Below are 27,307 nucleotides of genomic sequence, written 5' to 3' on the forward strand. Positions count from 1 at the left end.
TCAAAACACTAAAACCCATGGAGATGGAAATAATCATATTCATTCAATCTGAAGTCATTACAAACTATTGAAATCATGCTGATTCAAACACCACTGTTATTTAACTTCAATTATAAATTAAAATATTTTATTCTTGTAGAAAGAGGAAAAAACTGTTTGTAATGAATTATAATAAACATCATTTTCAGTTTATCTTCTAGTTGCTTGAAAGGATTCTGGTGAAGTTTCTTCTCTATTTTTCTCGAGTTGTTTCCTGGCTCCCTTCGCAGCTCAGTGTTTTTTAGTTTTATTTTAAGTGTTAGAGACTTAACTGAAATCCAACTCATTGGAAGGCAAACCCAAGGTTCTTAATTATCAAATTGCTTCAGTTCAGATTCAGATGCAAATTTGACCCAACTTACTGCAAAAACTTTGCGTATTATGAAGTTCTCATGAGAAACACTTCATGTTTTCCGTTCATGAATGCTGTAAACCAGATGGAAGCAAATCTTGTAAAAGAAGTTGGAGGTATTTTGCATGTATTTTCTTGTGTGACTTTTATTTAGCCCATGACATAGAGGAGCTTGATATCTTTCTGATGTCATGTGTCTTCTGGCAGAGGTGTTAGTGATAACGGGATGTGCTAAGCAGGACCGTAGCAGTTGAGGAGGAACATTTGTCTTTGACAAGCACTGCTTCTCTATGTTTTATTAGGTAAGCTAATGACTTAGACCTCCTGGTAGTTATGCTATAGAAATAATAGTTTATAATAATTCATTTCTTAACCCTTCCCTAGTGTCAAACAATTCATCCTCAAAGGCAGCATGTTTATCAAATTTGGTGATAGAAACTTGGAATATAAATCCCCAAATTTGAGCCCTGTAATTTTTTTTTTTTTTTTTTTTTTTTTTTTAATCTGGGAAGAGTTTTTATTCAAGGAGAAAGCATAAAGAATGGCCTGTCATTGGGATGAGGGAGTCTAGGTAAGTGGCCAAAGAGAACCTTATGCCCCAAGGACATAAGGACGAACATTAATACACTGCTTTGGGTCCCAGGGGAGAGCTGCCCACCCTTCCTTCCAGCACTGGCAAGGCTGTATCTGAGTGAAATAATTTGGCAACCCCTTTAAGTTTCTTATCTGAATGGTCAGTAGCAAACATGGGAAAATAAATCCTCTGCTGTACAGATACGTTGAATAACAGGTTGTGTTGTATAATGTGCCAAATGGGCTTATATAGGTATTAAAATAGGCTGAGTTCATGGCAAAAGGTGGTTTCTTTTGTCCAGGTAAAGCCACAGCTTCCACTTCAACATCTTCCAGAGGAGCTGTTCACCATTTCAGAATAGGAAGCAGCCTGTGTTAATAAGAGCTCAGGGCAAATCAACAACTACATAGGCTGTTTACCCTATAAAACTGTTAGTCTTATAATCTTTGTTTTAATGTAAACATCTCTTCATACTTGCACTGATTGTTGCAGTATCTGTCAGGGAAGAGGTGTCTTTTGGAGACAACTGCCTTCCTGACAGCCCACATACCGCAAACTTAACAGTGGTTTTGTCTGGTTTTGTTTGTTTCTTATTACCTATGTGCGTAGAGTCATTTACCTGCCTATGATCAGGCAGCCATATCTACAGAAAGCTTTTACCTGGCCTGAGTGTTCTGTGTATCAAGTGGAAATCAGATGAGAAATTTGTAATTTTAAGAAATTTTCAGTTCACTGAGAAAAATCTATTAAGTGCCCTGAATTCTCCTTTCAGGATCAGTTAAATAAAATGATGCTAAGATATGTCCCTGTCATTTTTCATGTTCATAAACAAAATTATCTATTACACTTTTATATGCCTGAATATTTTGATGTAAGAAATATGGTCATGAAAATATGTTGAAAGACTGAAAAGAGTATTTCAGTCAAAGACTATAAAATTTTCATTGTCAGGAACAGAAATCTTTGGTAATAGTGTGATTTTGATCCTTCCCTTGCATTTATCTCAATATCAAGCTAGAAATTTGGATGGTGTCCTATTTTATCTTCAAGTAGTTTATTAGTGCATAATAGATGTTATTTTGTAGTTCACTTGTGTATGAACAAAGTTCAGCAAGTTCAGCATGTGGATTCTGTCATTCTGCTCTGCAAGGTCTGGCACTGCTATTCAGAGGAAAGCATATCCCTGGCCTTCCCATGTGCCGTTTAGTCTACTTGTTCTGAATGTTTTGGGTTTTTTTTAATCACTTCTTGATCACTTACCCCATAATCAACATCCCCCTGAAGTAACTTGGAATCTTACACTATATTTTGTTTGGAGTTGAAATGGACTTATTTTTTAAAGCAACATATTTGACCTGAAAAGCCTGGCTTTGGTGTTTGGAAAAATGTTGGGAAGTATGTTTTGTTCCCAAAGGTGTTGGAAAATACATTTTTCTTTATATTAAACTGGATAGACCTTCAGGATGATCTTCCATTGTTTACCTCACAGCAACAACAACAACAACAAAATGTACCCTCAATGTTTTCTGGTCCCTCAAGATACCTACTCATACCCTCCCTGCAGCACTGATGTAGAAGGTCTGCAGTTCCCCTCTGAGGTCGGCTGTCAGGTAGTCATGCATCTTAAACTATAGAAATTGAAGTTAAAATAAAGAATTAGATTGTGTCAGGCAAAAGCATAATCAGTGGTGAGAAACTGGGACTATAACTTTCTTAACATGGCTGTAGTGATTTATCTTGAAAGGGAGCTAGATTTAAGAGAACATGCTGAAAAGCTGTGTTGCTGTTTTAGCAGCAGTCATGGGCTGATCCTCACTTTGTTGTTTCAGCTTCTCTGTGAGCTGGTATATCCGATCACCATGTCCATCTTCTCCCTCCCAAATATTATCATTAAACTTTTTGTGACTATCTCTCTTGAGAATGCCTAAGATGTACTGGAAGTATTGTAGTAAATTTAATGATGCTTTAAAAGTCTTTTATAAAAAGATTTTTTTCAGACCATATATTATTCCTTTATTGATGATTCCTGCATTTTAATACATGTCATGTAGAAGCTTGTTCTTAACATGCTCAGATTGTTCAATATAAAATACAGATTTCAGGGAAGAAGGCATTGAGGGAAATAGGGCAACCTGTCAGCAGCCTCTGGCTTAATATATCTGGTGGGAAATTCTAATTTACCATTGAAGTGGCAGCGACTCACTTGGTATGAAGTGCCAAGGAGACAGATGGCAATGTTGAAATATTCTCTGTTGTGCCTACCATCAGGTCTAGTGAAAAGAGAACTCAGGAGCAACAACATGTTGTAGTAGAGTAAATAATAGTTGCTACCACTTTTTATAGGGAGTGAGTTTGAATCTGCTGCTGTAAAGCTGGGCTGGATTCTTTGATGTGGATGGAACAGAAATGCTAGTTAGAAAGACAGGTTTTTATTAAAGTCTTACTACCTAGGAGCAGATAAACAAAAATTTCATTCCAGTAGAAAGATACGAACTTTAATGTTCAAGTTCAGTGGAAGCAAGGAGTGAAGCGTACAAGCCTCTGACTGCCAGTGGGGATAACTCTGCTTTGGGGTTGACTGCCTGCCTATCTGTCTTTGTGTTTTGTGCCAGATTCATATCTTGTTGATATTACTGCTGCTGCTGTTTGTGCCCGACTGATACTGATTTGAGGCAGTTTCCTGTGATGAGTTGTAGCGTGTGGGATTCTCTGTTGTGATTTATATATGAGCAAATTAAGTTCTGCTTGTATTGTTAGACTGGACTTTGGAGGCAGCACACCATGGTTTATCATGAGACTCTAAAAAAGTAATATGGACACATCTGTCAAGTGTTAATTTGGTGGGAAGAGCAGGTATTGAAAGGAAATATTTACTTAAGTTGTTCATTTGGAACAAGGACCTGAGAATCAGGACTTGAGTGCTGTGATGTCCCCGTGTCTTTCTTAACATGTGGAAAAGTGATGCAGTGATACCAGGAATAACAATATCAACCGCAATAACTTTTTGTCTCCTCAAATGCCCTTAAGTATTAGTAGGTAACATCAGGTTCCTGAAAGCTACTAAGTATTTGGAAAGCATGGATCTTCTGATTGCTCTGTAACAGCTTTATGCTCTGAATCCTAAAGATTGATTTCTAGCACAGAAGGAAGCAGAAAATTAATTCACTTTTAGTTTTCTGGAAGTGTTGGCTTATTTCTTATCTGTGAAAGATCTGTTAAGAAGAGAGTTTTAATCTTCATAGAAATAGCTTCTTTGTGGAAACCTAAACAAAGCAAGAAGAATACAATGTCCTTACAATGATATAATGAGTTTTAAATTATATAAATTTTAAATATACTAATCATATATATTAATGGTGCTTCTGGTGATAAACTGATTTGGTCTTTGCATTTCTTTGGCTGGACTCCAGTCAGAGCAGTATTTCCAATTTCCAATTTTGAAACCTGAAGGAAATAGGTTTTTTATACTCATAGATTGTCTTCTTTCCTGTGTTAATTTCTTCCTGGACAAAAATATGGGGAGCTATCACTATTTAGTTTTAGATTAAGCATTATTATAGGGTAAGTATTACTTAGTTCTTAACAAAAAATACACTTATTCACATATGACAGTTTTTACGTTCTCACAAAAGTATTTTTGTCTATAGTCTTGGTCTGTTACACACATTACAGTAAAAACTTAATCTTATGTTTTTGCAAGGGAACAGAAAACAGTCCATGAATATGTGTTCAACCCTTAGAAGGGATCTTTTTGGCTCATTTGCTTTGGTTATGTTACCATCTTCAACAGACATTAGGATTTTTATGTATAAGGATTGTAGAGCATCTGACCTGTAACACACTGTGCAAATGAATTGTAATTCTTCTTTTATGGCTTGTTAGAGATGCTTAAGATCCACAGGTTTCATTGTAGGTAATGGTAGGTGAAAAGCTCACTTTCTTTCTAAATGTCCTCACTGAAAATGAAATAGTTTATGCTCTTCCAGACAAAACACATGTGGTCTCTGAACATTTCTATATTATATCACATCCCAGATAAAAAGAAATGCACTGTAAGGGAGGAATTGAAGAATGGCTTAGGTTGCATGAAATTCAAGATTGGAAGCAAAAAAAAGGTAAGAGCAACTCACAGACTTAAGTGTTGCTTAAATAGCAAAGGTTTATGTTTTTTCTTTTAAATAAAAAATAGAACAGATATATTAGCAATTCATATTCCGAGGACATATATTATTTGTTAGTGATAGTGCAGCTAAATGCGTTCCAAATTTAGTTTAGTATGTTTTCCATAACCAGGCAAGTAAGACAGAGATGTTCTGCATTATAACAAGCACATCATTAAAATGGCAGATGACCATAAAATTAAATCTTGCTGTCCCATGGGATCTTTCTGAATGTTAAGTGAAAGCATCTGCAACTGATTATTTTGTCCTTGTTAAGCTCAAACAGTCCAGAACCTTGAGTTTTTTAAATGCAAGTTCATCTCTTATGTCGTGTAATTGTGATTAAGTAATTGAATAAAAAGATGCAATATATTTTTAATAACATAGACTTACCTCACTGACTGATTGTGATTAGAGCCTGGGTTGAGATCTTGCTATGCATATATGGTTTTGATCTAGAAGTGTGCTAGTAGTCTGATGTCAGGGGTACTGCTAGAGCAATTTTAAGACTTCTTATTGAGTTCAGTTCATGTGGAAGTATGGTATCTCCTATTTTTTAATGTATAAGCCTGGCTAAGAGCAGCTGGTAAGAGGAAAAGGAGTATGTATCCAGTCTTTCCAGTTGTGATAGAAACAAATACTAGGAGATAAAGAGGAAGAGGCTGGTCTGACATTAAAACCTTATGAATCTTCGAACAAACTTGCAAATCTCATATTTGCATAGTGCTTCTAAATTGTGTGAATTTAGCCACTCCCAAGCTTGTATATTGCCTATCAGCATAAGCCACTGTGGGTATAAATGCAAATTTAAAATTCAGTCTTGCTTTCAGGCTAATATTCTTCACAATAACTAGTTTACAAATACAAATTTATCTTGAAAGCAACTTTTCAGAACGGAGAGTAGCGGTATTGCTAAAGCATCATCTCTCACAAGTTCTGTGGCATACAGCAGTTACCCATGTTTCCCTGTTTGTGAATGTAATACACATGCATTTAGAAAACAGCTTACTTTTTTTTTCAATTCATACATTGTACATAGAAGGTAATATTTAACAACTACATGGTAACATAAGTTGATAGTGGTGTCTTTGATCCATTTAATTTCTCTTTACTATTTAAATTGTATTAATTTAATGCGAAAACAAACCTGAAGATGGGTTTCAGGGAACTCTTTTCCACCTGAGAGGCTGCATTTTGTATGAAAAATGGGATACAGGGTTTTAATATACACTTCTATTAAATATTAATAATATCTTTTCCTCTGTGTACTACTCTGTGTGTATAACAAATATACGTGTTTAGCAAAAAAGATAGCAAAAGTAAGGGACTTAATGAAAACTGAAAACGTGTTGGTGCAGGGAGGTGTTCACTGCTGCAGTATTAATATGATATTAAACTCTTTCAGTTGACTTGAGTAAAGCTATGTAGTTAAAATCGTCTAGGTTAATCTTACATTTTCCTCTGAGTAAAATTACAAACAAGTTTTCTTCAGAAGTAGCTACAGAGACACCACCACCACCCCATCCCCCAAACCACAACAAAACTCTGAGAGTGACAGTTTAAATAGGTGATGCATTCTGACCTGATGTCCATTTACTCCTTTATACACTGACATATTTATTATGAAAGAAGAAAATTCTAAAACATACCAGCAAACAGCTCTTACGTTAATGTTTTCCTGCAAACTCCGATAATCCGTACATCTGAAGGCTACGATTTTCCTATTTTACAACCTCCTTAAAGAGATTGTACCTGCAAAACCAGCAGCTATATGCAATCAATTGATTGCTAAAAGTTATTATCCCCCTAGGATGCTTTCCTTTTTATATGCGCTAGAACATTAAATTTAAAAATTAGGCCTGCTGTGAAACTAACTACAGTCTTCAACTGAAAAATGTCAATCCACTTCAAACAATTTCAAGAAGATGCCTTATTTTGCCCTTTACTTAAAAAAAAAAACAAAACAACAACAAAAACCATCAAAAAACCCCAACCAACCAAAATAAAGGAAGTCTGAAGGGGCTACGCAGCACATCTTCACTGAGGCCAAATCCTGCCTTACTGAGGATAACGAAGACCTTGAGTGTGGCCTTGTCCCTGTCCTATCTTGCTGCTATCTCTGAGGGAAGGTTGGAAGGTGGCAATTGGATGTGCACCAGCTCTTCTTGGGAAGTCGATAGGAACTGAAGGATTTTGTGAAGAGCAGTCCCTGCTGAGCATCTTCCTTTCTTTGCCTTGATTGACAACTTACATCCCAGACTTTGGCGAGACTGAGCTGTTGGTTTTTCTCAGACCTTCTGCCAGCCAGCACAAGAACAAAAAGCATATACTGTGAGAAAATTGTTAATAGCTCTTTAGGGTTAGGGAATATAAGGAAATGTTAGCACCTGTGAGGCCAGAGCTTTGAAAACTCAGTTTCTCAAAGAAGCTGGAAGCATTCAGTCTACCTTAAAGAGCATGGCTGTCAAAGAGGATGAAAAAAATCAAAGACATAAAATATGGCCAGGAGTGTCACTGAGCTGAAAGATTTGTACTGGAGAGTCATGAAGGAAAATGTTCCACCGTAGAGAATTTATGTAAAGATGGATATCTGTATGGATACCTGAGGTGCAGTAGATAATAAAAGAAAGCTAGTGCTAAAAGCTTTTAAACTTCGGATTTTACAAAATCTAATTCCAGATAGTATTTTCTTCCTGCAGTGTTATGCCAGTTCTGGTTTTGTCCTCTTTTGTATTTTGTTAGTTTCAGCTGGAATTGCCATTTTGGTATCTGGCCAAGAGTTTCCAAATTGTTGGGATTGGCTGTCAAAGTACTGGACTACCAGTAGTCCGATTGAAAAAAGCATTGGAGTGTTATTCACCACATTATTTAGGAAAAGAGGGGCAACACAGCATGTGTGGTGTCAAATCAAACTCTTATGTCTTGCAGAAGCCATGGACCTGCATTTTTTAGGACTGTAATAGGGTTATCCTTATTAACTTTGGTATTTGTGCCATTCTGAATAAATCCAAAATAACTTGAGTTCAGAAGCGGAGCTGAGGTGATGATGATGATGATTATCTATAAATCTGTGAATTAGGTTTTCCTTTACATTTAGAAATTCGGTTTCTGGTTGCTTCTCAGTAATAAATAAGATTAGCCAAAATTAACTCACAAACCTGTCTGAAGGAACAAATGTAGTGTTAAAAATGTATGGCTGTGCAGTGAGTTAGATTCATCTCAATTAACTTCAGCTATCTACAAAGATGATTTCTACTCCATTTTACGCACTTGCAGTGGACACTGCAGCACTCCCATTTTAGCCATCTGCATTAAAAAAGGATAAGTTCAGACTATTGGCACTGTCTAATTTTTTCATTATCTGCAGAGGAAGTCTCAGAGATGGGAAGGGTAAGAACCTTGTTTTGGTTTTGGATGAAAACTGTCATGTAGAAACTTTCTTTCGAATCAGGCAGCATTAACCTGGGGAAATATAAAAGTTTTCAGTAACTGTGAAAGTCAAATATGATTGTAATAAAAACTTTACCAAATATAAGAATAGCTTAAAAAGTAACGTGTGTGATACAAAGAAACAACTCGATATTTGCAGGCTGTCAAGTTGTAACAGTAAAGGGAAAAGCTAGATTTATTGGAAATGAGTTCCTTAGGAGGTTTGTCATCTTCCCTAGTGACAGGCACTCTTCATTTCCATGGTGAACTGTATTCAGTCAGATGATGTCGCAGGTGCTTGGAAGTGTATTAACCAAATCCTGTTAGAATTTTTGCATGTGGGCAATGAAGGAGGACAGAAGTAGCAGAACTCTCTAAAGGTGAACTTCACTACTGATACGGGAGAAAAAGCTTGATTAAAAATCATTTTCTAAAATAAATCGTTAAAAAATGAAGTATACTTGAAAATCAAAAGAATAATTTTCTTTTTTTAGTATGAGCAGGTAAAATTTTGCCTACCATTTGTATTTTAAAGTGAATTATATTTTGACTTCGACTTTTCTAAATTTATTTTTAAAAGTAACTGTAATGTTACATCAGTTTTCCTCAAAGCAGAGTATATGCTATACAATGTATGATATAGTGCAATTATGTGAATGCTCAAATGCACATTAACACATTTTCATACTGATTTCTGACTTTGAATGATCAGTCTCAACTTGGCATTTACCTGAAATCCAGATTTTATTAATATCACAGAATGATTTGGGTTGAAAGTGATCTTAAAGACCATGTAGTTCCAACCCCCCTGCCATGGGCAGGGACACCTTCCACTGGCCCAGGTTGCTCACAGCCCCGTCCAACCTGGCCTGGAACACTGCCAGGGAGGGGGCAGCCACAGCTGCTCTGGGCAACCTGTGCCAGTGTCTCACCACCCTCACAGGGAAGAATTTCTTCCTTAGATCTAATCTAAATCTACCCTCTGTCAGTTTAAAACGGTTACCCCTTGTCCTATCCCTACACTCCCTGATGCAGAGTCCCTCCCCATCTTTCCTATATAGGCCCCCTTTCAGCACTGGGAGGCTGCTACAAGGATCTCCCCAGAGCCTTCTCTTCTCTGGGCTGAACAGCCCCAACTCTCTCAGCCCATCATCATAAGGGAGGTGCTCCAGCCCTCCTTGAGCAGGTCCATGCGTTTCTTATGATGAGGGTCCTTGAGCTGCCAGTCACACTTCTCTTGATGCAGCCCAGGCTACATACATGTGTGTGTGTGTATATATATATATATATGTATACACACACACATTCTGCAGTAGCTTTTTACAGTTTCTAGATTCTGATTCATAATTATTAACATCAACTTCCCCTTTGCTGTTTTTTTTATTTATTTTAACCACTCTCCCTTGCCCTCAGTGAGTTCTCTTTTTAATCTGAAATGTCACAATTATTCTCAAAAGCTGGCTACTGCAGTGCACTGTGCACACATATGTATATATATTTATACACGCATACACACACACACACACAGATTTTCTAAAATCACTCTTGCAGCTCAGAACTTAGTGAACTCATCCTTTTTTGTACTTTGGTTATTTACTCCCTTTGGTACTTAAATCATCAGTAATTTTGTCTTCATCTGTGAAGATGAGGCCTAATATAGAATTTTCTCAAAATCAGATTTTGTAAAAGGAAATCAATCTTCTACATTTATGTACATTATTTATGTAGATATTTTTAAAGAAATTTAAACAGTACTGTTAGAAGGCAGCATGACTCCAGTAACATCATACCAATTGAAGTCTTCCACAATAGTGATTTTAATTCTTACACTTTCCAGAAGGCTTTTGAGGAGCTGGCCATGTTGCTCTCTGCTGGTGGCCTACTGCACATGGTGAATTAGATCCCCATTTTACAAATTATATATTAGAAAGTAGAGCTGGGAGTTATTCAAGACAATTACTTCATAAATTACTATGAACACAGAAAAATTCCTCATATTTGAGCCACCACTTCTCCTCTTCTTCCCTCTCAGTGCTATTTAAATATGTTTTCAGCCTTTCAATCATTTGAATTTTCCCATTAGGCTACATTATTTGCAACCTGTTCAAATTTATTCTAAATGAAAGATTTCATTACTTTTTATTTATTACAGGCACTTAACATTTGCACAAAGGCAAAGCATTCCTTCTTTTCATCTTTTTTGATGTATTGATTAACGTAGTTTTCTAGTATCTTGATTTTGTGCTAAATTAATGGCTTTTCTCCCTTTGTATCTGTTCTTTTCACTTGTGCCCTTGGCCATGTTCTCCCTTTTAAAAGACCAGCTCCTCTTATGATAACATTCAGTAAACCTCCTTCCACCAGACACCAGGCCTACAACACACCTCAAATCCCTTACCTTAAAATATTGTCCTCGATTACAGTTCATGTCAAGAAGCTCTCTTTACCCATAGCACAAAAGATTAGTTGGGTGCTGCTTTCCTTTGCCCTTTTCCAGTTCTGTTGTGGATTGCTTAAGTGAGTAATTCACCAGTATGGTAGGATAAAGAGAACAGTCTTGGTATCCTAAAAGCCCAGGGAAGATAGGAGTTTAGCAAAGGATCAGTTAACAGTTTTAAATGATGACTAACCAAGCAAGATAGATGAGGAGTGCAAATCAGATAAACAAATTGCTAAAAGCAGATCATCAAAAATTTCGATAACGCAGTATAGAGAAGGACCTGATGATGTAAATGGTGCAAGAAACATGTTACAGGTTAAAAAACCCTAAAAGATCAATTAGTCATATGTGAAGTGGTTCATGGATATGAAATAGAAGTGGAAATTGAAGTTTGATGGAAAAGAGGTTGGTTTTATTCTTAAGGGGTGGGTTTTTTTTTTTAAGATGATGGAATAGTTGCTGTTAATTTATGAAAAAAGTAAAAAGCTTGTGAATGGCTAAGTGCACATGTGAGACCGGAAGGTGGTGAAGTGGGACAAGGTAACAGTTTGGGCAAACAAAAAGATTAAATAAATTCAGAACGAACATTAATTAAACTTTGCCTCCACCTCCATTAGTAAATCATGTGGTGCGATGGGAGCAGATTTCAGGAGGCCTTCCTTTGGGTTAAAAGTAGTTCTTCTCCCACTGCTAAAGGCTGCATGGTCCATTGGAGCCGACTAGGATGCACCCAAAGGGAGGTCACTTGAAAAACTGCTCTGTAATGTGAATGAACTTGTGGCAAGTGGAGGTGACCCAGAGATCAACTTCAAAACTGCACCCCTGATCCACGCTAAAACGTTTGATCGTACTGATCAACATTGCCAAAATATTCCAAACCTGTGGTGAATGGAATTGTTTAATGCCACGACAACAGCATTAACTTATATCAGTTTGTACTTCATAGATTTTAATTGTATGGAGCCTTTTGAAATAATAATTTGCATTCAAAGGGATGCTGACATTTTCAGTCCACTCCTAAGTCTTCTGTTTCGACAGTGCAGTCAAGTGAATGATTGGTATTTGTAAGCAGGATGCAAATGCCACAAAAAAGTTACAGTGCCAGAAAACGCATCAGTTGTACAACACAAATTAAGATGGATAAATCCGCAAGATGTCCTAGTACATACTGCTGCTACTGGATACTTTAAATGCTTTCCTGTACTACCTTCCCATCAACAGAGAAATACCTTAAGGGTACCCGTCCTACCTCTTTCAAAGACTGCTTCTTTCTTTAAGACTAGAACAGAACAATACATGTTGATTGGAAAAGAAATAGCTTAATTTTTCTTTAATACCTTTACAAAATCGATTTTGTGATCTATGCAGAGTTCAACACATGAAGGCAGTTTCTCCACAAGTTTCAGATGCTATTACTTGAATGTCTGTTAAGCAAAATCGTTGCTTATTAAGAAGTACTGCTGAATATGGTTCATCACATTAGCTGTTAAGATTGCATACTTCTCACCAATTGCATCAGTTGAAATGCTGCGTCTTCCCGTGAAACGTTGCACCTTTAATATTTGATATTGCCAGATAGCTGCCATCTCATGATATTTTTAAAAAGCAAATGCCTTTTACACCTTTCTTTACTTGTTTTCCTTGTTACTTTGATCTTTTTCATCATTTTCTACAGCACTATCAAGAGGTGTGATAGAGCCACATAGGATTTTAGTATGTCTTCAATCATGCTAAGTCATAATGTTGTAGAAATACAGTTACCAAAATACCATGGAAGCAATAACTAGCATTCTTGCTTTTCCATACAAAGCACTTAGGTTATCTGTAGAAAACAGTTAAACCACATGTTAAGACAGTGCAGGAAACTTCAGCCATAGACATAGTTGTATTAGAGGTCCCATTGATAACAAAACCAGGAGAACGATTACAACACCAGCTCCAAACACAGCCTGCATTAACTCAATTAAAATACACTTTGTTGGTTTGAGAAAGTCTTTGTGATGCAGTGTCACGGTTAGCTTTATGCTCTGAGTTTCATATTTACCCTAGAAACAAAAAGAATAACATCTACATGTGAATTATTCTATTTTGTGAATATAAATGAGTTCTGATGTCCAGTGGAAAAAAATGATTTGAACATTAGTGTACAGACACTACTCTTCTCTCTTGTTATCAGTGTCGCCACTTCAAGCTTTCTCCAGGTATTCAAAAGTGATGGATAAGCATTTTGATACCACAGAAGTCCATGTTGTATGAGGATAACAAGGCACATGCTTAGAAAAACCAGTGCTATCTCATTGGATCACGGATAACCAAAGATAAACCAATTGCATGCTTCAGAGAAAAGCTGTGACCACTGCATATCCCATGATGATGTTGCCAAACAATTTTAAATTTAGAATATAGCCAGCATAAATTTAGATAAAACCTAAGGCAGGAAAACTGTATTATAAAAACAGTACTGGTGGGAAATTGGGGAGTTTATTATTAAGAGAGAGAGTTAGCCTTCAAGGTACTGCAAAAATTCTTTTTCTTACATTGCTTTGTTGAGGGCTAGCTAAGGGTGCTCTTTGCTTTTTAATAGTCCTTTTCTTTACAGAATACTAGGCTTACTTTTTAGGTTATTTGAGAAATCGATCTTTAAAACAACAAAAATATTCACTCTAATTCTGGATGACAGATCCTACATACACCAAGAGGAAAAAACCTAATTCATATACAGGCAAGATTTTCATTACAGATATGGTATAAATGCGCTTGTTTATCCCCTGTAAATAAATGGGCTATGAAACAGTCTATTTGGCCTCTGGGCTGTACAGATGTTTCTGCTCTGAACTCAATACATTCTGTACATACCTTAAAATCTTCTATTTTCACCTAAAATTTGTTACCTAAAAATTATGATTTATCATGAAAGTTCTTATTATTTGCCTTTTCAACTGTAGAATATATATAGGTGTTTATTCCCTGCTATTGAGAAGGTCTGTACGAACATAAAAGCCACATATGTGCCTTGTGCACTTTCACTTTAAACTTACCACTGTAAACTTACCATGTAAACCCTACCTTAATCAGCAGAGGAAGAATCAGAACTACTCAATTAAAATAATGAAAATTCAGCCTTAACAGTTCTCCTGGATAAAAATTTATATGACTATTTCTAATTACAGGTTATGGAACAAGGCCTTAGGATACACAAATCCTGTATATCTGTGCTGCAACTGTAATCAGGGAGTAATTGTTTAAAAAAAATGAATGATGTGGAGACTGAACAGGAAGCAGTTACTCAATATTCTAACAGAGGAACCAGTCATCAGTTAATGGCATTAGCATTAGACCAGTTTAAGACCCCCAAAAAGGGAGGTAGTTCACCAAACAGGGTATAGTTAAACCATGAACTTCTTGCTACAGAATGTTGTAGATGCTGAAAATTATGTAGGGCAGACTAGAAAAATTACTCTAAGAGAAATGTGCCTATGTTTAAAAATTGGTTATGAACCATGCCTGGCTTTGGGAAGCAACTGACTTGCAAAGGATTACAGGTTGAACTTCAGAAATTGTCCCGTGTCTCTGCCAGAGACAGAATATAGCGCTGTGGTATGACCCAGAGCAGTCTTCCCAGGTTTTTGGTGTTTATCTGTCTCATAAAGCACTTCAGAAAGTTTATACCAAAGCCGTTACATATATACAAAGTACTATTCTTCTTATTATTATTATCCATAAACAAGAATAACACCACATCACAGTTTTTCCTAATGATGAGTCAAAGATGTGTCTTGCTCAAAAAGGGTAGCTGTAACAAAGGTGAAGAGCTCTCCATCTTTTCTGATACCAATATAGTGTGCATCAGATGGGTCTTAGAAAGAAATATGTGACAGTAGCTGACCTGAGACACAAAAAATGCTTCTCACTTCAGTCCAAACGGACATGAACGTTCATAAGCTTCTACAAACATAGCTAACAAATTGCTACACTGGTTAGGAAAACCTATCAATTTCTCGGTTGTTCAGACTATTGGAGCCACTTATTGTTATCCCCAACATAAGAAGGACATGAACCTGCTCAAGCATGACAAAATTTCATTACAACAGTAACTAAGGATGCTTAATAATAGATAAATAATGTTGGGCATTTTGCAATCAACAGGTTCGAATTACAGGTCTCTGAGAGTTTTAAAAAATCTGCTTAAGTCATTCTCTGAGTCACTACTGTTGATTTTTAGTAAGTCATAGAATATTGGGGAAGTTCCAGACAATGGTAAGAAATCTAATGTTGTGCCAATAAAAGGCTAAATGGAACGACCCAGATAATTATAAGTCTGTCAGCCTGACATTGATCTCAGGCAAAATAATGGAATCGTTTCTAAAGGACTCAATTAATAAAGAATTAAACAAGGGTAATATAATTGTTGCTAATCAGCATGGGTTTATGGAAAACAGACCTTGTCAAATTAGCTTGGTATCATTTTTATGATATTACAAATTTGGCTGATGTAATGACGTTCTGCAGGGCACTGACTTGGTACAAAGTATTGATGAAAAGCTGGAAAAACCTAGGTGGCTATTTTGCAGTGTAGAAGGAAAGTAAGTTAAGTTCAGAGCTTTATGGTTAGCATAATAATTATTTTTGAACAGTGTAACTTTAAAACAGACAGTGGTTTATTTTCTATTGAGCCAGAGACCGAATGTACTTACTACACAGGGCTGTCTGCCTGGAGTATGATGTATCTCAGTATTCTTCTAAAGATAATGAAGATGTTCAATTACTGGTAAAAAACATTCTGGTTCAGATGGTGAGCTGTGAGTAACATGTTCAAAAGCTGTCTGATATCAAGATTACAGGTAGAAAGAAGGGTGCAGATATCTTAGAATGAGAAGTGTGATAGGTGAATATTGAAGGGGTGTGAGGATGGTAGGTGACAACAAAATAATCTTTTTATTCTTTCCTCATCCTATGTTTCTCTTTGTGTAGTTGGCTAGCTGTGTCCTTCTGTTGATTTCTTTGGTTATGTCAGTTAATGTACATGTACAGCACCTAGCATGGCCAAGTGGTACATCATACTTCCCAGAAGTGTGAACTTTGTAATTTTATTTTTTTTTTAACTGTGTGATGAAGTGATTTACTTCTTGCAGCCTCTACTATCAGAAAGATTTGTACAAAAGCTAGAAGATAACAATTTGTAGTTAGTGTATACGAAGATAAAATTTAACAAAGCTTTTTACTGAGTTCTACTCCAGTTTCTTCCTATGTAAATTGTTGGGTTTGCTTCCTAAGGATTGACTAATTAAAAGCAAACCATGTTTTTCTTTTATACTGGTTGTTCATTAGAATTTCCTGGAAGCATTAATTTCTGTTCTTATGAGAATTTGGATCTTGATGAGAGAGCAGAGGATAGAAGCAAAACTTTCAAATTTCCATCAGTTGTAATAGAAGAAAAGCTTGCTGAGCGATGTTGTAAGAAATTTTAATATATTTGTCTTGCCCACGGATTTGTGTGGGAAGTCCAACACTGTTCCACTGGAGAATTTTCATATGAGTGAGGTGATGTTCTCTGTTAGAAAAATCACCTAAAAACCACTTTGGACAGTTCATTTCTCATTGTGATTTGATCAGGTTCTATTAATGCTTTATGCAAAAATGGAAAACACAAAATGAATTTTGAAGTTGGTTCAGGTCTTAATGAGCTGTAAATAGGGTTTATCTAAACACATTGTAGTCAGTTGAATAATTAATCTTGAATAATTGTTTTTACTTCATGTATCTTAGATTTTTTTTTCCTCTTTTAATTTATGCTAATCCATTGGCGTGCAGATTTTTAGGTCTAAGTAAAGAAAATTTATGTGGTAAAATCCATCCAGAGCAAGTTGCTTATCCTGAATTCAGTATCTTATCCTCAGAAAATATGGTGTGTATATATGCATGCATAAACTAACCATGGCTGGAAAAGTCCTAGATATCACTGTGGAGGTTGATGATGTTGAAAACTTTTTTTATAACTTCGTTAATTTCTTTCTGAGAACAAAGAAGCAAAGGAAATGCAAAAAACTGGTACATTTTTATTGAAAACACGGTAATTCTCCGATTAAGATGAACAGAAGTACACTAGATTTTAAAATTCTGCAAATTCTTCAGGAACTACTGTAAAAACTCCAGTACCAACTTTCTTAAGTGCGTACTGTTTGATACCATTGCTCATTTATGTAGATATGTAGTAATTATAGTTTTAATCTTGGTTTCTCTAAAAGGCTTTTGCTAACAGTTTTTGAGGCCATTAAAAATGTGTGCAAGGTGAGAAAAGTATGAAAGTAATTTTAGATGTGAAAAGCCTTTTCTGTGGTTTTTATTAAAGGCAGAGGGGATGATAGAGTCTCTTCCCTTCCCCATAAATAATGAGGGTTCCTACTCTCCCCCACTCAAGTTATAGCAATTAGGGCTGTTTTAAAATTGTTCAGATCCAATAGTAGATTAACAGTTATTGAAACTGAAGAACATGACATGTAAAACCAAGAGAAGGAGTTTGAAGTCATGGATAATTCAGTATGACAGAATACCATTGAGGCCAAGAGCATGATTAAAGAAAAATCAGAGCATCTCTTTCTCCAGATCTGCAATTATAGGAGATGAAATGTGAAAATGGAAGGCTGTAAAAATCCCTCATTCTTTAAATAAATTTACAAAAAAAAAAAAAAAAATAGGAGAAAGAAATTTTGTTATGAGATCTTTATTTTTTTCCAGAATCTTTCATGAAATGGTTTTAATGACCTTGAAAAGATCTGTTAGTATTGGTGACAGGGTATTAAATTAGAGGTGTCTTTGGTCTGTCCTGATGAGATTATCCTTCTCTCCCATAATTTATTTGGGAGATAAGTGGAGCATTTTCAAAAAGTGTATAAAACCCACAGAATTTGCAATTACAATCAAGAAAAATTGGATACTTGCATTGAAATTTGCAGTTTGCAGTAAGTACTTACAATGGCAATATAGATTATTGACATATAAACTATTAATAGATGTAATACATGTGCAGCTTTTAGAGTGCCCACTAAAACCTTGGTCATGAAACAATCTGGGAACACATCTCCAAATAAATGAATAAATACAGTTTAAAAATTCCAAGTTTTATATAATTCTAGTACCATGATAATCTGATTATCCCAGCTATTTCTAAGGTGCAATCCTAAATGTAATATAGCGATATTTTTCTGTGTTTCACTTAAAGAAAAATTGTCAGCCAGATAAGGAGATACTCTACAAGACAATATGGATTAAAATAGCCTACAGTTTTTCAGAAAAGTGTTCTCGAATGTGTTTCCAAAAATAAATACATCAGAGGTGTTTGGATGTTCATACAAAGAAAGACATCTGCTTTTGTCAAGAGTGTAATGTTCTACATTGATTTAGCAATGGTTATAATCAGCAATAAATTATAATAATGCTAAATGATGAGGTTTAGTATGTGTAAGTGCAACATACAACAAAGGATATTGCAGGTGTTTGTAAAGTGAATAAAGTACTCTGATATATTAAAAATGCAGTTCTCAAAGTTTGGAGATGTAACCTTTTTCTTCTATTTTATTTTAATATCTTTTTAATAGCTGACTGGATTTTTTTAAAAAGACAAACCCAGCATTATAATTTTGGGATCTCTTTCAGTAGAGTGTAGTGATTGTGTATGTGTGTCTGGAAACTCTGAGAATAAAGGAACGTACTGTTTTAGAAATCAAAATACAGAATTATGTTGTTAATGTTAGAGACTCGGGAGAGAAGAGTTGGAAGCATTGCTGAAGGCAATTATCTAGAGACTTGCTAAACTCACTGAACTGTTCATATTAAATATACTAATTCCCCAGGCATTAACTCAGCTCAGGAAAGTTTCCTAGGTTTCTCTTTATTAATACTGTTAGGAAGAAAAGCAGGGAAGCCAGGTCAATTTGTGAGACTAATTGGAATAGAATGAAGTTAACAGAAAAGATGCCTTCATTTTCTATTTATAGAGGATTGACAACCTTTGTTCTTGCAACTTTTACAAGAGAGAAGAAGGAAGAACACAAGGAAGAATAGAAGGTAGGAACCCCAATGCAGAATACAGGATATTGCATCATGGTGACTGTTGGTATGTACTGAATGGTCAGTGGTCCTTATCCTGAGAGTCCCTTTGCTATTTCGAAGCTGAGCAGAAAGATTACTGTGTCGCCTCGTCTTCCTTTTGGGCTATCACATCCTCTGTTTTGCCCTGCTCCTGCTGTTAGTTATTCCACCTCTTCTCTGTTTCTATAATTCCTTTTTGTCTGCCTATTCCTACTTGCTTCTCCTATCTTTTAATTTATTGTGCATGAAAATTTTGAAACCAAACTGGTATTTGCCATTTTAGTAGCTCTCATTTTATTGCTATATTCACTGCTTTGGTTTTGACGTAGCGCAGGACTGAATTCTCTGTCCCATCCAGTCCGTTTTTAACTTCTACTCTTGCAGGGCTGGAGGAATCAAAGGGCTTCCCCAAGAGTTTCTGGGGGTGTTGCTCTGAGTTTCCTACTCTATAAAGGGAAGAAATATGTTCCAAGTGCTTTTATTTTTTTTTCTGTTCCCCAATATTATTTGTAGCTTTTAAAATAGAGACTCTGCAGTCCCTAAACCAAATTCATATACATAAAGCAAACCACCACAGTGGTACTGTTCTACTGAAGAAGCTTTTGTCTTGGGAGATAACTGCAGTTTCAAAGATGTAATGAAATATGAGGCTGTATTTGTTCTGTCAATAGTCTTTTTCTCCTGCAGAGTGCCTAAACATTTAAAGCATAGCTGTCGGCTTAGGTTAATCTTGTCTGCAAGTGCCTCATGTGAAATAGTCTAAATATGACTATATATAAACACATGCTTTATATGTACCAGCCTGTTAAAAACTTTTATGGAAAGTGACATATGACAAATTATGTATTTTTTCTCTACTATTTCCTGGCATTTAGATTGTATTTGCCTGATGCTACACTTGCCATTATATGTGTTATCCTAGTGCTTAGGAGCTGAACAGGCTTGATTTGTGCCTGCACACAGAGCATATTAAGCGTAGGTGAAGTGGGCCATTGTAGCCAGTAAGAGGAAGGGAACACCATCTTTAACTTCTCATCTGTGGAAAAAATTTCTTCTGCTTTTCTTTCAAAAATATCATCCACTTGTGCTACCTCAGGAAGTTTTTCTGAAGGTAGAAAATGTCACTGTCAAACTACCTTCAGAACTTAAATCCATTTTTTAATGTTGATCCTGAATCATATTCTGCTTTTGTTAGTCTAAATTTGCATACTTCCTTTTGTCTGTAACTAACACTAGGATCCACCAATAAATCTGTGTGTGATTTAGTGAAATATAATGTTGGACGAGTTCAGCATTGAACAACTCCTTCATGTTTGTTATGGGATATTGATGTTTTGTTAAAAGAAAGCATCTAATGAAAATGTGTTACAGGCTAGAAGACAGAAGCTGTTAAAATAAAACCAAAAGGTTTTCTGTGAAGCTTAGACACAGTGTAATCTAGGCTAAAGAAAATCCTTGGAATTTTCCTTCAAAGTTTAGTTAAGTCCTTGATGTAACTCTCACCTTAAGAGAGTCATAATTTAAAATTGTAATCTAGATACAGTATCTTTATTTTAAATGCCTAATATGATTAGTTGCTCAGCATAGCATTACAGTTAAAGTATTTAATAAACTCTGTAAGTACGCTTCTTTTTATCCATACAGTTTCTTTGTGAGGTTGAGTTTTAGGGCCTGAATTCTTAACAAATTAATCAGCTTTCCGCGGCAAGGCAAACACAATTTCCTCACTTGCATATTTCAAGTAATCCAGGCTTGGAGGGAGGGCCAAGTCTTTTGTGATGATGTTTTTTTTTTTAATTCCTGCATAACTCTAAATCCTTGAAATTAAGGATGTAAGAGCAGAACAAGAAATGTTGCAATGCACAGTGTTTTCCTACCTCCCTATTAGTCTGTGCTAAGGTAGCACAAACAAAAGGCTTTCTGACATGCTGCTCTAGAGTTGTACACTGTGATGTAGTCTGAAGTCTTACCCACACACAGGTGACAATAAATGCATATGAGAAGTGTGCAACCTTTGCTTCTTGTTGAATATTTATATATATATATGTAAATATATTTTTTTTATAGCTTTTAGTCTCCAAGCAGCTGAAGCTCAAGCTTCCATGATTCTCAGCCATTTCCCTGTAATGCACTCAGATAAGCAAGGTTTTATTATTGATGGAAGCAAATTAATTGGTGGATCTTTTACTTGTAATGATTTCTTTCCTTTGTATGGTATTTTCTTTTACTTATAAAGAGACTTTTTTGATCGATAGTGGCAACCAGATATGCTGAATGTGTTTGTCTGTAGCTACGAGAAGATGAACTGCACACTACTTGCTGTGCAAGGCAAAATATATTTCTTTTTTGTAACCTTTTGAAATAATAATTAGACCTGCGGCCTAGAGTATTTTAAAATATGTTGTTATTACATTTCTTTTTAGACACAGACTATTCTTACAGCCTGTGGATCTGACCCTGCAAACAGGTAAATGGTGTTACCCCCATGAATAATCTCACTAAGATTGGTGCCCATCAGTTCACAGGAATCAGTCCCGAGAATCTTGCAGTTGTTAGCGGTGTGATGCTGATCTATACTCCTGCCATAGCCACAGTCTCTTGCTATTAAATAGAACGATGTTAGTCTGAATAGGTTTCAATTAATTCAGAGTGCTGCAGCTAGATTACCTAGATGAAATTCAGCCATCATATTGTTTCCGAGCTCTAATTTATAGTCTCAATGCCTGTAACATGTTACATTGATTGTAAGGCTTTGCATCTTCTTTGCACTGTCAAATACTGCTTTTAACCATGTGTTCTGAGAGTTCCACTATATATATATCTTCTGCTTTTATTCCATCTTAATGGTTTTGAGCATTAGAGGAGTGACTGGCTACTTCTCCCTTCACCTGTAGCAGACTCATGATTAGGCTATAATGCAGTTGCAGGTGTTGTTGGAACATGATAGATACACAGGTGCATTCCTGGAGGAGGACAGAGATAAAGGTCTTCAGTTAGAGAACCATACTTTTAAATACCCTTACATCTTGAAATGGAAAGGTTTTATATATTATACTTTATTCAAGACAAACAGTACAATCTCAGTGATTCTGAGATTACAAGATACGTAATTATTTCCTTTTTAGTCCCCACTGTTTAACGAAGCACACAAATGCTAGTCTCTTGGCTGAATTACTATTCATACTTGTACTTGAAGCCCCAATTCTTTCTGATACATACAGGCTTTTTTAATAGAAATCTGTACTTTTATAGTAGATCTGCAGTATTCATTTGGGGGAGGGGGGGTGACAGCATTTTAAAGAACAAAGAGATCAGTTAGATTTTTCTAAATGTATGGATAATAGAGTGGGTATCACTGCAGTGCATGGATATAGGTTGAATTTAGTGTTTAAATGCACTGCAGTTCTTTGCTATGGCAATTCTACAGCAGGTGAGAAATCAGTGTTAAGTGTTTAGCTGAATTATTTATGCTAACAGGAAATTTTATTTGATCTGAGAATTTTAGCCTAGATCTGGCTGAACAGGAAGTAGTTTTAAATTGCCATTGAGACAAAAAAAATGGGGATTTGAAATGTGACTGTTACCTGACACTCGTGTTCTGGAGTGCAGAAGGATAGGTGGAAAGGGTATTCTTCCGTGCAGTTGGGATGAGCACTTGCCTTCTACCTGAGGCGAAGAGCATTGGTGTGTGAGGGAAGTTTGTGTCAGTCAGTCAAGACTTTGCAGAACAAAACCGCTGAGCAATCTAACTGTAACTCTTGGTTTAGACCGAAAGTGGTATACATTTTTAAACAGACACTACTGCAAAAGGTCTAAATTCATCTGACTGCCAAGATTTGCAGTTCTGAGATAAAAACATGGGGTGTGAGTTTATACTTGAGACTTCACCTGTTAAAAATATGTTACTGGAGGTGGTTATTATTGCATTTATAAGCCAAGATAAATATTATACAAAGTGCAGGACATCAAATCTCTGAAAGGTTCTTCTGAAAATATTTGCTGTATATTGGCATTAATATATTTATTGCAAAAGGTAAGTGGAGAGTGTGTTCAAGCAAAATTTAAAAATAAGATATTTTTACCTTTCCCTCTAGCAAGCCCAGTCATTTTCTAGTCAGAAGCTCTACTTAAAGTCTCAGGAAAAATTCATCTAGACTCAGCAGACTGTTAAAAGAGAATAACCCTAGTTGCAAGGGGCTTCAGGACATTGTGCACAATTCTTTATTTGGAGACAAATGTCCTCTTCCCAATTCTTTAGTGTTGGTAGGTCAAGAAGAGCTTTGTGCGTTGCCAGAAATATTTTTAACTGACTTCCAAAGAAAAAATTAAATACATGGGTGGATTTAGCTATTGATAAATAGAAAATCTAATGTATTCAGTGCTCTAAAATATTTTGTCTGGCTGGCAGCTACTGCTCGGAAATGTGCGGGTGTATTGTAGGTCCTGTCATGTCATAGACACTCTAGAGAAACAAAAGCACAACTCATCTCTAGGTTTAGGTAACCAAATCCCATCATGTGTTAAAAAATAATTTTTTTCTTAAAGCGGAGAACCATTTAAGTGTTTTCCATACCTGTTTGTTACAACACAGTTTAAAGGCGGTAATTAATGCCTGCCTGATTATTTTCAATACAGCAATGAAATACCATAAGAATATCTGAAAATGTAAACATTATGTGACAAAAATTTAAACTGGAGGACCGTTTCATCATACGCAACTAGCAAATGCTACTTCCTGGAGACTGCACTTTTCCCAGTGTAACTTAAATGAATATGAGTTTTTCTAATTTCTGAGATTAGATACTGCATATAAAAGAGCCCTGGGTAATCTTCATTTAAACATGAAAATGGCATAAAAGCACTCCAAGTACTTTTTATCAGTTTTCTCTGTCTTCTAGAAAAATTCTGGCATTACCAGAGACGTAAGTTTTTCAAGGTTGGATACAGAAAAACACTGATACATATTCTGTAGTTAAAGATCTTAAAATGTTTTCCATAGCTTCATACACATCACCAAGGATTGCTCAGCTACCTTTTTGCGATAATTAAGGATGATGAAAATCAGGGTGGTGGAAAGATGCTTTCAATGAATATCATTAGTATTCCTTCAGAATTTGCTACATTATTTTTGATACAATCTTGAAATTATAGCGATTTTTTATGTGAGGAAGTTTGACACTGTAAATTCAATGAAGATTTATCTGTCTTGAAAAATAGATGAATAGATGAGTCTTCTTAGTCATAACTGTATTATATAAAATCATTGCAAACCAGACATCTCATTAAATGGTGCTCAGTGACTCCAAAGTTCTCAACAAAATTACACGTCTGACTTAGCCAATGTAAAGACTGTCGGCTTTAAGAACTTTTAACATGATTCAGAGACAGGAACATGTCAAAGACGGATATGTAAAGTTTGCATTGGGAATATTGTTTAGTGATTCCCTGGTTTTTATGCACACTCTTAAAATATGGAATATATTATGTCCATTCATTCTCATCTAAAATGCATCAGTGAAACACACTTTGTAAACTTCGCTGCAGTTTACTGAAATGTGCTAAATACCAATTCTCTGAAGACTGCACTTCCAATTAAAGTTATTTTCAGTACACATACAGAATTTTGAGAGTTGGTTTCAAAATGTAAGGCTGTATCAAAATCCACAAAAACTGGGAAAAGTAGTGAACAAAATATAAAAATTAAAAATAATACATAAAATACGTATTTGAGGGCTGTAGCAATACACAGCATCTGATAGGACATTGGTATTTCTCTGAAATATTCCATACAGCTAAGCACCATTTCACATCTTTCCTGTGATGTTTCCTTTTTTCTGACCAAAAAATGAGGCCACCTTACATGTGAGTCAAGAGTCCAGTTTCTATACATGAGTCTACTGAACGTTTTAGCTTTTATGTTGACTAAAGCATTCAAGAATATTTTGCTTCATGTTCTTTTGAGGGCAAAGGGACATGGTGATTCCTTGCCTTCTGGGGTGTGGGTCTTGGCTGTTGTGAGGGGAGCCAGATCCTGATGCTTATGATTCTGCAAGTGCTCTTTGAGATGCTTATTGATATTATAGCACCGAAATTTTATAATACTATTATTGTGGATGTGTATTACTGGTCATATTGTCACAGAGGCTATGACTACATGATGATTTGTATGCCTCTAGTAATGTTAGTTCATTCCTTTTGGTAAAGCAAGAATCTTTGTAGAAGAGTCAACTTTCAATACATACCAGAGTGCCTGTACTTAGTAGATTTGCAATGTTAATAATGGGGAAAAAAGAAGGGGAAAAAAAAGTTAAAAGTAAGAAGCACTATCAAGAAATTATTCCTAATCATATTACTATTCCTGAGGCATAACAAAAGAATTCTGGAAAAATCAAATTGCAGGATGCAAACCCTGGGTGTCAACTTGTCACAATGTTACAATTAAAGTAGCTATTAAAATCATTATGCTATCAACTTGTGAAGTTTAGACACACCAAATATAGCAACCTGCTTAATTGCTCAATATATTTCAGTGAGTGAAAGAAAAGCAGAAGCAGAGGTGGGAGTGGAGAACTGTGCGTTTTCAAGCTACCCTAAAAAGCCTTTTTTCCTGTGGAGTAAATTAAGCATATGTTGATCAGTAAGTCCTTGAATATATTATTAGAAACACAACTGCCTGCCTGTAGTTTAGAAATAGCTTTATTGAGATATTCCAATTATGCAGCACAATGCATATTGACATGACTTCGTAGCTCTAAGCATGTTATTGACACTGCTTTTCTCCTGGGGAATCAGATTAAAATGAACCAGCGTCTAAAATACTTAGGGTCAGGTGTCAAAATGTAATTTTCCATTGGAGTAAAGCTGGAGAAGCTCAGCTGAAGTTACTTCAGGTTTGTATTTGTACAAGGAACAACTCAACTCTTGATTATCGCACTAGAGACTTGCCAGTGAAAAGACTGAAATGTGATTCTAGGATAAAAGAGTAACTTACAGCATTGCTACAGTAACTACATAAAAAAGCCAATGAAGGGACAATTTCCAAAATACAAATTCAGGAAAACAAAAGAAAAAAAGCCCCAAACCCTCAGCCATTTAGTTCTGAAGAGTAAATTTACCCCAAATTGTGTGTTGTCCCCATAAAAAAGTAAAAAATGAGGAAAGAGAATAATTTCTCCTAATACCATAAAGTTGTAATTTCTTTGCATTGTTTGTCTCTATTTCTTCAAAACTGGGATTGGTTTTTTTGTTCTTGTGCACAGGACATAACATAAGGCTGTTGATGCAGAACCTACTAGTGGCACCCTTTGTCATTTGGGGTGTAGTGACTTCACCGAATAGTAACTAATGACACTCCCATTTGTACTTCTGCAGAGCACTGAAAGCTGCTTGAATGACTTGCATAATCACTAAGTTTTCCATGTGTATTCTATAAAATACCTGGGGTTTGTTATTTTTAAATACTTGCCATTCAGATTCAATTTTTCTAAGAACTGGAGGACAGTCATTCTTGTTTATCTGTTATGTTTCCAGAGAAGAAAAATGCAGAAAAATAAGCTGTAAATACCAAAATAATTTGCTGAGTATATTTCTGAGGTCTCTAGAGGTCATTACAAATTCTGCTATCTATAAAAAATAAAAATGGAGACAAATAAATAAACTAACTCTTTTTTAAATCAATTTTTTATGGAGATTAGAGCACTGGAGAAATGTGACTGGAGGTTAGGACTCGCTAGGTTTTTTTCCTTCTGGCTGGCAGTTCTTGCTACATCACAATATGAGTGATTGAGATACACATGTACTCTTTGGTAAAAGGTGTGATTCAAAGAATATATGCATCATATCCTCTTCTTTATTGAAGAGAATGTAGTTTTATTTGTTGAAAGTACCTGTATAGTATGTATCCCTTCCTTCCATCTGGCTATTCAAGTTGCTGGCGTTGCATGCCCTAGATGTATCCTTAGATTTTTTAAGTGGTTTTTTACAAGAATGGAAGCTGATAGTGAGTTCATTAACACTGCTATAATGGGATATTAACTTTACAAGAGCACTGGGAAATTCAGATCACTGTTCTGTCCACTATGCAGGTATTTAGCCACTGTAGCATCACGGTTTTTTATTTCATGTCTCCCTACTTGCCAGGTAGTAGGTTGATCTGGGAGAAGATTCAAAATTAGGGGTCCTGTAGAATAAGAAATATCTACTTCCTTCTCTCTGTACTTCATGTC

The 27,307-nt window shown here is 35.8% G+C and overlaps 1 protein-coding gene across 2 annotated transcripts in view; it reads left to right on the top strand.

The window, feature by feature from the left end:
• Positions 1 to 27,307, top strand: part of ZNF804A (zinc finger protein 804A) — a 150,885-nt gene that overhangs the window by 64,450 nt on the left and 59,128 nt on the right. The window contains exon 2 of one of the 2 annotated variants that reach the window (XM_074910596.1): positions 18,989 to 19,058. The exons of the other annotated variant lie outside the window; for it this stretch is intronic. The gene's annotated coding sequence lies outside the window, so the exon portion shown is untranslated. The remainder of the gene's footprint in view (positions 1 to 18,988; positions 19,059 to 27,307) is intronic. 2 annotated transcript variants of the gene reach the window in all.

Source organism: Athene noctua, chromosome 7 (genome assembly GCF_965140245.1).
Source record: "Athene noctua chromosome 7, bAthNoc1.hap1.1, whole genome shotgun sequence".
Classification (NCBI taxonomy): domain Eukaryota; kingdom Metazoa; phylum Chordata; class Aves; order Strigiformes; family Strigidae; genus Athene; species Athene noctua.